The sequence below is a fragment of the Poecilia reticulata genome, linkage group LG1 (assembly GCF_000633615.1).
Source record: "Poecilia reticulata strain Guanapo linkage group LG1, Guppy_female_1.0+MT, whole genome shotgun sequence".
NCBI classification, from domain to species: Eukaryota; Metazoa; Chordata; class Actinopteri; order Cyprinodontiformes; family Poeciliidae; genus Poecilia; species Poecilia reticulata.
In genome coordinates this window covers 8,312,686-8,324,352 of record NC_024331.1, presented here as the reverse complement: position 1 = coordinate 8,324,352, position 11,667 = coordinate 8,312,686, and the positions used below count along the sequence as shown (strand labels likewise).

The following is an 11,667-nucleotide window of genomic DNA, read 5'->3' as shown; positions in this document are numbered from 1 at the left end:
ACACACACACACACACACACACACACACACACACACACACACACACACACACACACACACACACATCATCAATAGTGGCAGGTCCAAGCGGTATTGAGAAGACTGTCCCCTCCAATAGGGCGCGCCGCTCCACCCAGAGTCTTGGTCCAAGCAGCCAAAGGCTTTGTGCAAACATTACAGTTGAGGCCTGCCGATCAGCAGCTGCTTTTCCGCTTCAAATTTGCTCCAAACTTTGTCAACATTCTGCTAATGTCGAGAAAAAAAAATTGCAGTTGCAGTGTTTCTGTTAAACAAGAAATGCGATTAAAATCACATATGAATAAGTTTGTTCACGCSGTAAGTCATTAAGAAGCATGCCTCCTGCCACTTCCTGTTGTCTTTTTCTGCCGGTAACATCCCGATGTCGACCACTTGACTCGTGTGATGCGAAAAAAAAAGGGTCTGAAATACTCTCATTTAGATGGAGCCAAAGAAACCCACCTMATCCTAGTGCAAAAGTGTTTCAGTAAAAAACGTGAGCTTTTTTTTTTTTTAAATTGATGTTTTCATTAAGCAAATTAATTTATTTTATAGGGTCAATTAGCTTGTGTATAGGAATAAAAAAGTGTGTGCGTTTATGAGTGCGACTGGATGAATGTGGCTGTAGTGTAAGGCATCAAAATGACTGGAAAGGCGCTATGTGAGGTTGGTCCATTTACCAAACACACACAACAATCCCATTGGTGTGACACTGAGTGCATATTTACTAATATGAGGAAACAACGTATAATCTGTAGTTTAAACTTCCCTCTATCTTGACGCTTAAAAACCACAAGCTTCAAGGTGTTGCATTGGGATTCTGTGTGACAGATTAACACAAACTGGCTCATAATGGTGAAGTTCATTAAAAGTGTTGCATTTTCATCAACATTTTTACAAAAAAAGAAAGAAAAACGTGTAATGAATTCAATCTGATGGCACCAAATTACAATCCACTACCTCCAGCAGAGTCCTGTTGTGTGTCAGTTTAAAAACAGCTGTTCTATGAAGGCCTGAGAGGTTTGTTAGTGAACACCGATGAGCAAACAACATCACAAAAACCAAGAAACGCAGCAGACAGGTCGGAGGTTAAGATACTGCGATGTTGAGTTAAAGCGAGGTAGTGTTAGGCAATAAAAACAAAAATCGTTGATCATCTCAAGAAGCGCTTTTCTGTTCCTYATCTCAAAATGCAAAATGTGCGGAACGAATGCAAGCTATTGCTGCATGGCGGTAGGAAATCTTGGAATTATTGTTCAGTTCTGCGATGGCAATSATCCGTATTTTCCTCGCTCTTCTCTTTCTTTCCATCATCATAATCTTGAGACCTGACAGAAAGGAGCGGCAAAAGCAAAGGAGTGGGATTAGCAGTGCTCGATAACGATTGATGGTGTTGTCCAGGACGTGTTGCTGTGGACTGTCACCGGGTTGCCATGTCATGACGAGACTGATATCAGTCAGAGGCCTGTTCAGATTCACCGCAAGACTGACTGCTACACATTATAACCATCTACAGCGACTCTTTTCAGATTCTTGCATGATATGAGTTACAATAACTTTGGGATGAAAAAAGAAGGCATCTTTGAAATAAAGTGACTTGAGGGTCCAGATTGCATGCGGACACAAAAGGCAGTGAAAATCCATCTTACAAACCAAATGTCAGCGTGCAGAATTTGAATGCATGGCACCTGAAAAGGTGTTACACACCAAATACTGCATCAAAGCAGACGTTGGGGATTGAAGTTTCAGGTCTGCTCGAAGGTCAGAGTTGAAGACGAATACAGCTAAATTTCTAACGGTGGAGACGAAGCCCATCGAGTTATACGAAGATAAAAAGAAAACTTGTGACGTTGTCCCCCCCCCCCCACTTTACAATTTTGGTCAACTTTGTGTTGATCCATCACATGAAATCCAAATAAAATATGACATTTGTGATATAAGGATTAAAGAAACACAATGTGGACACACAAACATGCATGCATGCATCTGTTTTCTTTGCTCGCTTCATTGAGCACATGAGAAAGTACTGGACTCGCCTTCTTTCAACCTGTGACGGGTCGCGGAAACACACAGCAACGTAGAGCACAAAGAGCCCATTTAACGCCGAAAATTACTCCGGCACTTATTGTAATTGTCACAATTCTGACCACACTGACATTGTAATCTCATAATGAGGTAATGGGGGGTTGAAACCGAGTACAGAAGTGCGATTAGAAGGGTGTAGCTCGGCAAAAACGGGTCGAAATGTCAGACTGGAAGGGTTGGATTTGACTTTTTTTTTTTTTTTCCGTATTCGGGAGGTTGTGTCGATGCAGACAAACTTGCAAACCGATAACAGTCGCCTGCTGGATTCTTCTTTATCCGTCTGGAATGCTGCAGCCTAAAGAGATTACTGGAAGTCACTTTTTTTTGGAGAAAAAACAAAAAGAGTAACAAAGTTAAACAAAGAGTATCTGTCATGCCTGAAATATTTGACTGTACTCGGATGCTGCGGCATCAAAGACCTGCTTCTTGGGGTAAAAATGATTATCCCTAAAGTGCACGAGTTGACTCGCAAGACACCATGGAGCCAAATCAATGTGGACAGGCATCCATAAAAAGCCAACCTGGTTATGAATGCTGCATTTTACTTGTATCATTTTGACTTTGAGGTTTTTAAGAGAGAAGCCTTCCCCGCAGTCGAGCCAGATGGTAACAATTCTTCGACATATTACGAGCCGCTCTCTGCCAAATAGCATACCTTTGGGCTATGTTTTCAGTGGGCTATAAAAGCCAATAATGTAATTTTGATCTGTTTTATCAGATATCACCCCCAGCCCCGGCTGCGTTTATGTAAGAAAATGTTTAAGCAGGACAAGACGTCTCTCTGTTTTGCTTTTTTTTTTGGGGGGGGGGGGGCACAGAAGTGCACACTGTGTTCAATACCTGCCCCGCTGAGGGGCTTTGCTTGTTTGACTTCTGCGTCGTTCTGGAGGAGAACGTCGCTGTGGTGAGAAACATCGGTTTTTTCAACATAATGACTTCTGCTGACCAGAGCGAAGGAAAAACAAAAAGAATCTGGGATTCTTTTGTGGAAGTGCTTAAAAAGTCTGACCCTGACATCTCTTGGTGCAGCAGTGACACGGTAGCAAAGTATCCCAGCGGCGCACCGCACTCCCCTGCCGCCTGCCATCAGCTCCATGACTCACCGCTGACCTTGTTGTAATGTTCCAGCTCTCCTCCAGACCCATTTAGGAAATCTTTAGGGACATAGATTTCTATATTCTACATGACACAGTGTAAACACACCTGAACACACAGCGTAATAAAAGTTTTTGTGCTCCTTGAACTTTTTCACGTTTCCCTACTCTGCAACAACAAACTTCAGAGGAGCGCAGTGGGGTTTTATGTGACAGGCCTACAGAATGTAGTAAGAAAAATAAGAAAAATGATTCTTTAAAAAAATGTCTGTGACCGACAAACTGATGGAGTGGTTTCACTCCTGGGTAGACTCGGTTCAATTCGGGACCAAAACTGCAACATTTGTTACATTTTCAGCTGGTCGAGTTTGGTTTCACACTACGCTTTGTCAAATGATCCAAACCCTTTGAAAAACCTGTTCACTCCCTCGCCTGTGGGGGCACTGCACCAAAAAACACTGAAGGAAATGGCACCCAAATTTCCCAAAGAAGACAGGAGCGCAATTCCTTCTTCACAAAATGTAAACAAAAATAGCATCAAATATTAGAAGTTGTTGGATTTCTATTTTGTCTTTGGTAAAAATAAACAAGTCATTTCACCCACTAGCGTTAGACTTTCATGTTCTTTTTTTGTTGTATTTACCCATAATACCCTGTGCTATAGTTCACTTCCTGCTTTTGGAGCGGTGTCTGGATCAGGTTCACACCTCCCCAAACAAACTGGACTTTCTAGGAAAGCGAGCTGACCTGAATCAGACTAACAGATGGTTTCCATGGATTTTTTTTTAGCAGTATTAAGGTAAAAAAAAAAGGGGTTAAATAAAAATGTACACCTTGAACTTCAGATTCCTACCTGTGAAAAAGTTTTGCAATCCATGCATGATTTCCTTCCCCCTCCAGGGTATCCACACATCYTTAAAAAGTCTTAAATTCACGTGTCTAAAATCAAGTCCATAAAACATCTTAAATTCATTTCTAAAAGTCAGTTGGCCTTAAATACATAAATCACCGGCGTTAAATTTGATCCTTGCAGTACTATTTATTCTCGTATATTCTGTTCTTTTTCTGTCAGGCAAAAGTTTGCGTCCCACTCAAACGCCCTCACTGCTTTGTGTGACTCAAGGCCGTTGAGGCTACCAGTAAATAGCTGCTAATGTAGCCTTGCTAGCTAGCTGGCTTTATGTGTGTCTATCATGGGAAATTGTAAGTTTATTGTCAGTTGGCTGGACGAAGTTCGTACATTTCTGTGGCGATATAGGTGTACATGTCTGATACATGCAATATATATGATATAGGACTTAAATTCCATTCATACTGATCTTCAAAGTGTACTAAAAAGTCTTAAATTCGAGTGTGTGAAACCCTCTGAAGCCCCGCCCTTTGACGATCGTCTGCTAGCTCATAAGGTGACACAATGTGGAAAAAAGCGCCATGCCATCGTGCACAGGGCGCCGCAGCATAGAAAAGCACAGGAGGCAGAGGATTGGTCGTCATCTGCAGATCTTTCTCGCTCATAATGCTTTCAGAATGCAACTGCCCCAATAAAAGAGAGAGAACCACAACAAGGTCGGCTGATTGAGGACATTAGCTCAGGTTTTCCATGGTGAAGCTTGTTGTTTTCCTTCTGCTGCCATCACATCCACAACTGGAGGCCTGCTGTGTGGAATTACTCGCGCTAATGGCTCAACACTCTTTTGTTGCAGGAAATCGGACAGCCGAGCTGTAACTGCTAAAATGGTGATTAAAAAACCCAAATTGCATCATGATGTTGGGTAATTTAGCACAGGGAGTGTGTGTGTGTGTGTGTGGGGAGGGGGTAGAGGGGAAGGGGGAGGGGAGTGGGATAAAGAGCTTCTTGCTAAATGAAGCAACTGGCATTATTGACCGGTTATGGGGGAATGTGTAAAGTTGCATGCTGGAGCTAAAGCGTTTTTCTATGGGATTTCCGTTGGAGGGGGGGGAAGAAGAAAAATCAGACTTTTAAAATAACTCGCCAAATCTGATGGCAGTTAGTAAACTCTAATTAAAGTTTGCAATGGTGACTCTGTAATTTGCAAGTCAGTGGGGGTCATTATGTCTTTCCCTGGCTTGATTTAATGAGTTACAAACTGCAGTTAATGAGACAAATAGTTCTGCCTGCTTGGCCCATGGCTGTAGCTGCGGCAAAGACCAAACAACTCTATTGGAGATTTGCTTGATAAATTCCTTGAAGGATTATATTTTCTTTTTTTCTTTTTTTTCCTTTTATGTGCCAGAAGCAAATGCTGGAAAATGTTGCATCAGCTTGGTGCCGTTGAGACAAAGAGGAAATCCGTTTGTGTACAAACAGCTGCACCAGCTTCTAATCATATATGACCTTTTAAGAGGAATGTGCTTTTAATTTAAACATCAGAGGAGGAAGAGTAGAATGTGTGTCGTTCTGAGCTTTTATCTCCTCCTAGTCATATCCTCTGATTGCTTATTAAAAGCCGTTGTTGATATCAAACACAACCGGCCTGTTGTAAAGTGAGTAAGACAGGGGAGCCCCACTGAGCGGGCTGCACGGCACCGTTTTCGTCTCTCATCCTCCGTGGCCGGTCCCACCCCACCCCGGTGGATCGAGCTCACTTAGCTAGACATTTATCCCCTCCCCCCCTCCGTTTCTCTTGTAAATTTGTGGTTGTGTGCAATCCTTTAATGAGCTCCATCTTTGACCCGGGTTGTAGGTTTCCAGGGATGTCATGTCTTGTAAGTCAAGGGAAAGACTTTAATGTCCACACAACTTAACATTAAAGCGGCGCAGTTTGGAAAACGTGAGGTCGGAGCCAGGGAGGTAATGATACCCCCATAAATGAGGAACTGTAAAATGAAAAAGATAGGCAGGAACAGTATGAGCCCAGACGTAGAGGACTACTGTACTTCAGACTGACCTTCGTCTTTATTCAGGTCTACATAAATACCGTGCCTCACAGAGGTATTAATAACCCTTGAAGGTTTTTCTTTTTTTTTTGTCATGTTACAAGCTTTAAAACTTGAATGTCTTTTGTGGGAATTTTAGGTTAATTGTGAAGGCGACAGAAAAGTTTACATGGATTTCAGTTTCTTTTTATTTTCCAGTCACTTTATGTGACATCTCTGGGTCATAACTTTGTACTTTTTGTGTCGTAACTTATTGATGCAAACAGGTGTGTGCAACAAAAAATGTTTAGAAGTGTCCCGATACAACTTTATCACTTCCGATACAATACAAATATCGCAGCTTTGAGTATTGACCAATACCGATATTGACCCGATACAATGTCAGCGCAAATCAAGTGTCATTTTATGACTTATTTTGTATTGTGGAACATTAGAAAAGGCTTGATCAAGTGATGTTACTCAGACGGAGAACAATAGTCAACAATAGAACAACTGACCCATTTTTTATAAACCAGTGGCTCTTATTGTGGGACACAACCTGCTGGATAAAAATGACTGAAGCAGAGTGATGCCATTTGCTGCTTATATTGAGATTTTAGATGCAGGTCAATACGATACGATACGATACAATACTCGTTTTTTTTTCCTGATATCAGACCAACTTCCGATATCAATATCAGATCAGGACAGCCCTCATTTTAAATATAATAAAGTAAATCCTGTAATGACTTCCAGTGATGTATTCAAGTTTTTCCAGCCAATGACAGGACATTTTACCAATAATGTAACTAATGTGTTACGTTATTGACTGGTTAACGTTGACGCATCAGTCAAATGATCTCTGTTCTCTTCCTGAATTATCGCATATTCAGTTATCAATCTATTAAATTCACCTAACAGAAATAAATTGAATCACTGAAATGAACTGCCTCGTCCTAGATGAGCGAATATAATGACATCCACCACAACATTTATTAATCAACAAACTAAAAAAATGACAAGAAAAGTGTATGTTTGTAAATGTTCTGAAATGATTTTAAGGGGGAGGTGTTATGTATTTTTCTATAACAGAATATGTAAGACATCTGAGTCCACATCATATCTGAATCTGATGCCATGGAATTGACCTCTGTCTCTTTAAGAACCTCCTACTCTTTCAGACAGGCACACTTCAGAACGTCACTCCCCTGACTTGAAAYCATTTTTACCATTTAATGCCTTAATGGCTTTATTAAATTTAAAATGACAAATTGGTTACAGCATTGGCATTTAATTCTTTTTTGGGCATTATTAAATAGATTTTTTTTCTGCAAGTAGCCAGCTTCTTGGAATGTACTTCTACCAGTTTTGCAGAACCGTCAAAAGAGCCGAAACTCTTTTACTGCAAATCACCAGTTAGAATTTCAAGTTTTGCTGCAAGATTTGCATTTGAATTCAAATCCTGACTTTAACTTGGCCATTCTAATGTATATTATCGTGCTGGAAGGTGAACCTCCTCTCCAATCTCAAGTCTTTTGCAACATGATTTATCTCTGAACCACAGAGCTCGGTAGCAAAGGTAAACAAAAAGCTGGTCAGCAATTATTACAGTGCGATTGTTATGACACCAATAAAGATTTCCACACCATTTCAGAAAGAGTAAAAAATTATTTTCTACACCCTGTTATTCGTAAAACAAAATGAAACAAATTGCTTCTTGGATTTTCTTAAAATTGCACCCAAACTTCTGTCTTCTTCTGTTGAGTGTGCGAATAAATCAGCCTCTTAACTGTTTTTTTTTTTGCCTTTACTGTAAATTTGTTCCACGTGTTTCCAGTTAAAAAAAAAAAAAAAAAAAAAGATCAGACTTGTATGTCTTCAGGTTCAGGTCATGAGAACGAGAGACGGAGAAGAGAGAAAGAAAAGCAAAGACACAGACGGACCTTTGGCTCGCGACTGTAATTGTCGTGCTCGCCACGGCATTGTTAGAGGCTTTCACAGACCTGTAATTAAATTTGGGAAGGTTTGGAAGCCTATCGCCACGGCGCGCTCTCCAAGACAGAACGATGTCCAGTAAAGAAAAGAAAAAAAGAAACAATCTCACACGTTTTGTGCTGCTTCACCGTGAGACTTTTGAAGACGAATGCCTCCCCAAGAAGCAACTTCTATGAAACTATGAAAAATGTTTGTATCACAACTACAGCTGTTCTGTTCTTAAAGCTGTTTGTTTTGTGACTCTGCTGCAGGCTTGTTTCTTCTTCAGGAAACCCTGCTTCAATTAAGAGTGATGGAACCCATGTGTCCCTTATCGGGGCAGGGTGGATGGGAGGAGGGGGGGAAGAATCTTGTTCTGTCGGCCTTTTGTAATAATTGGGTTTTAAAGGAGCTGTTCTGCGGGGTTTGCCACTTTTTGTGGCCGTCGGGCGCGGATCAGCTGACGCCCGCCGCGTCTGTCTACTCCTTCCAGGCGATCATCCTAAGTGGGTATGCATGTAGCCGTATAGCTGCGGGGATGACAGCGATCCAGGGAACCAGACTCCCCTCTCTTTCATTTCAAGCCCCTCGGCTCACAGACAGACACTCTGACTGACATCTGACCAAACCTGATTCAATTATATGCTTCATCTTTGAAGTTTTACGCTCTGGCTTTCCTTTGCTCTAAACCTTTTTGGGGTTGTTTTTTGTTGTTGTTTTCTTACTTTTCGCATGCCGTTTGTCAAGAAGATAACAAGAAAGACAGGAAAACAAGCACAGCTGAACATTTCAGCTCAGCCATTTTTAAAGCGACTCCGCTTAGCAAGCCTTACGGGCATCTCACTGCGGAACAGTGTTTACTCTTACGCTCCGTTTGCAGAGCGGCACAAACATTGTATTTCTCAGCAACGTATGTGAACAAAGGGCTCCGTAATAACAGCTTGTGGTACTCCAAAGCAACAGGAGAGAGAGAGAAAGGGGGAGGGGGGAGTTGGGGGGGACAAAAAAAAAGTTTGAAAAGTTCATCCTGGAAATTGTAGACGATAGGTTTTGCCGTGTGACAGAGACGGAGGAGCGCGGAGAATGGAAAACTTGATTCCCTGCAATCATCTCCTGTCATCTTTTGCACCACTTTAGCCTTCACTCCAATCAACCCATTTTGCTTTGAGTACCTTTTTGTTCTTTTGATTTCACTTATTGCCTCATATGTTTATGTATGTTTACATTTGAGCATAAACAACTTTCCAGCGACTTAAAAAAAAGGAACTTAATCAGTGCATTGTACAATCTTCAAACACACACGCTTAGCTTCTTTTTTTTTCTCAGAGGAAATCTAACTAACCATGGAGATTTCCTAAAGCACTCTCATAATAGCTCTGGATGTAAAAAAAGAAAATAAAAAAGAAAAAGTTTTACTCTGGCAGAGCTGAGGAGGAGCCGCCGGAGGCTACGAATAACTGCATGAGCCGTCAACAGGAAGAGACGGCTGCATGACTGCAGGCCAGCAGCTCTAATTGGCTGTCTGCGGGAGTTTCTGCCCCACCAAACTAATTGACCCACAATTCCCTGGTGCTTTATCAACACAGAGAAGCGTAACCGGGTCGATAATCAGACAGTTTTCTGAACTGATCCATAACCCAGGTCAAAGCACATGTTACTGTTTTTTTTATATCATAGTTGATCAATTTCTCTTGATTTAAGCTTGTTTAGTTTATAAAACGTCACATCTCAGCTTGACACGTGACAGGAATACACGCCGGCGCAAACGTATTCATAACACCTAGACTTTAAACATTTTGTGACATTGCTACTACAAATTTAAATGTATTTGATTAGGATTGTATGTGACCTACTCAAAACAGCTCATAAAACGAGATGAGTACGTAGTTTTGATATGAACAAATAAAAATGTAAAAATGTGCGGTTTTTTCAGCTACCTCTAATCTGTTCCACCTAAATAAAAATTTGCTGTCTCCAGAAGTCAGCCGATTTGCATTCAGAGTCTACCAATGTGTAACACAAAGGTATAGAGAACAATAAACAACAAAACGCATCATAAAAACCAAAAAGCACAGCTGATGTTCCAGCAAGAAAGTTGTGAAAGAGTTTAAAACGGGCTTAAAGGGGCAGTATTGTGTATTTTCCAGGCATATTATGCCATTTTGTAGCAAGTACCTATATTACCTTCAGTTATAAAAATGCTACTCATGTCAAACATGACTTCAAGGAAATTTAACGCTGTAATTTCTGCCTTGAAATTGGGCCTCTGTCTCTTTAAGAAGCTCCTGCTCTTAACACTCCGCCTTCAGGAAGTCATCACAACATTGCTCCTTTATTAGCCCTTAAATAACGTTTTTAGTTACCGTTGCACTGAGAAGTAGCTCCTACAATGAGCTCAGCAGATGAGCAGTTCCACCAGGTGTTTGCTAATTGCTTCTGGCTAGTCTGAAGGAGCTGAGTGGGGGAGTCGTGAGGAGGTCTGCTCTGTGAGGCAGAAGCTGCAGGTCTGAGGAGATAAAGAAATGGTTTTCAAAACATCATAAAATGTTATTAATTTTAATATGCTATGAGTTTTTCATACCTTTGTGTATTATTTCTTTCATGAAACTGGAGTCAGAGTTGCAAAATCTTCAGTAATAAGCCTCAAAAAACTCCTGAATGTAAATAATCTGTAGACACAGCTTTGCGCATAGAGGACAGCTGAACAGAAAACATGTGGAAGAAAGAAATCTGCTTTGAATGAGTCCCAAATGTAACTTTTTTGATACGATTACAATAATGATTTTCACAAAGTGCTTTGAGGAGTTTAACTCTGGAAGATTCTCTGGAGACGTTGTGAGGAATTGACTCCATCCTTCTTAAAGTTTAGCTGTGATTTCTCAGTAATGGATTCGATGTCTGTTCTGTTCCAGGGTGACGCTGCGAGACGTTATGGGAGACGACAAAGGCTTCAAAAGTCGAATGCCTCAAGAATAGCGGGGAGAAGGAGCTCCATCATCTGAGACATGCTGCTGGATGTTCCAGTCTGACCACTAAGTGTAACTACTGAAGCTCCTTTGTCTTGTTTTTCTCCTGTTTGTCCACCTGTTGCACTCCTGAAATCCCCCCAAAAAATTCAGAAGTGTAACAGGTGTTCAGAGATAGTCTTTAGGTTAGCATATTACTTTTAATATCTGGTTTAATGATACATTTCTCAAACATTGTCTTATGCTTGATTCTCATCTCCCTTCAGTGATCTGTGTTGACTTTTTCCCATTGAGCTTGATTTCCCAGGATTTGACATAGATTTTCTGTGCTGTTCTTGAGTTATGGTCTTGTATTTAAGCAATGATGGAAATAAATGAAGTGATTCAATCCATATTGTCAGTCCGGTAAGCTTCAAATCGTAGCTTAAGTCACAATCAAGCTAGCGTGCTGCATATGTGTCAAGGTCAAACGTTAGCAGATCCAACAGCTTCAACAGTGTCCACGCCTCATCAGCTTCTATTCTCTAATTTACTGAATATGGCTGTACGTACGCTGAATAAAACAACACATACGCCTTGTTAGTCTGAAGGTAAATTATTCCAAACTTCTTTTAAGATTAGTTAAAATTACCAATATTATTTCTGCTTGCTAA

At 40.9% G+C, this 11,667-nt stretch overlaps 1 long non-coding RNA gene across 1 annotated transcript in view; it reads left to right on the top strand.

Moving 5' to 3' along the window:
• Positions 1-11,402, top strand: part of LOC103466791 (uncharacterized) — a 20,661-nt gene extending 9,259 nt beyond the window's left edge. The window contains exon 4 of the long non-coding RNA XR_533988.1: positions 10,961-11,402. This is a non-coding gene — a long non-coding RNA (uncharacterized LOC103466791). The remainder of the gene's footprint in view (positions 1-10,960) is intronic.
• The last annotated feature ends 265 nt before the right edge of the window (positions 11,403-11,667 follow it).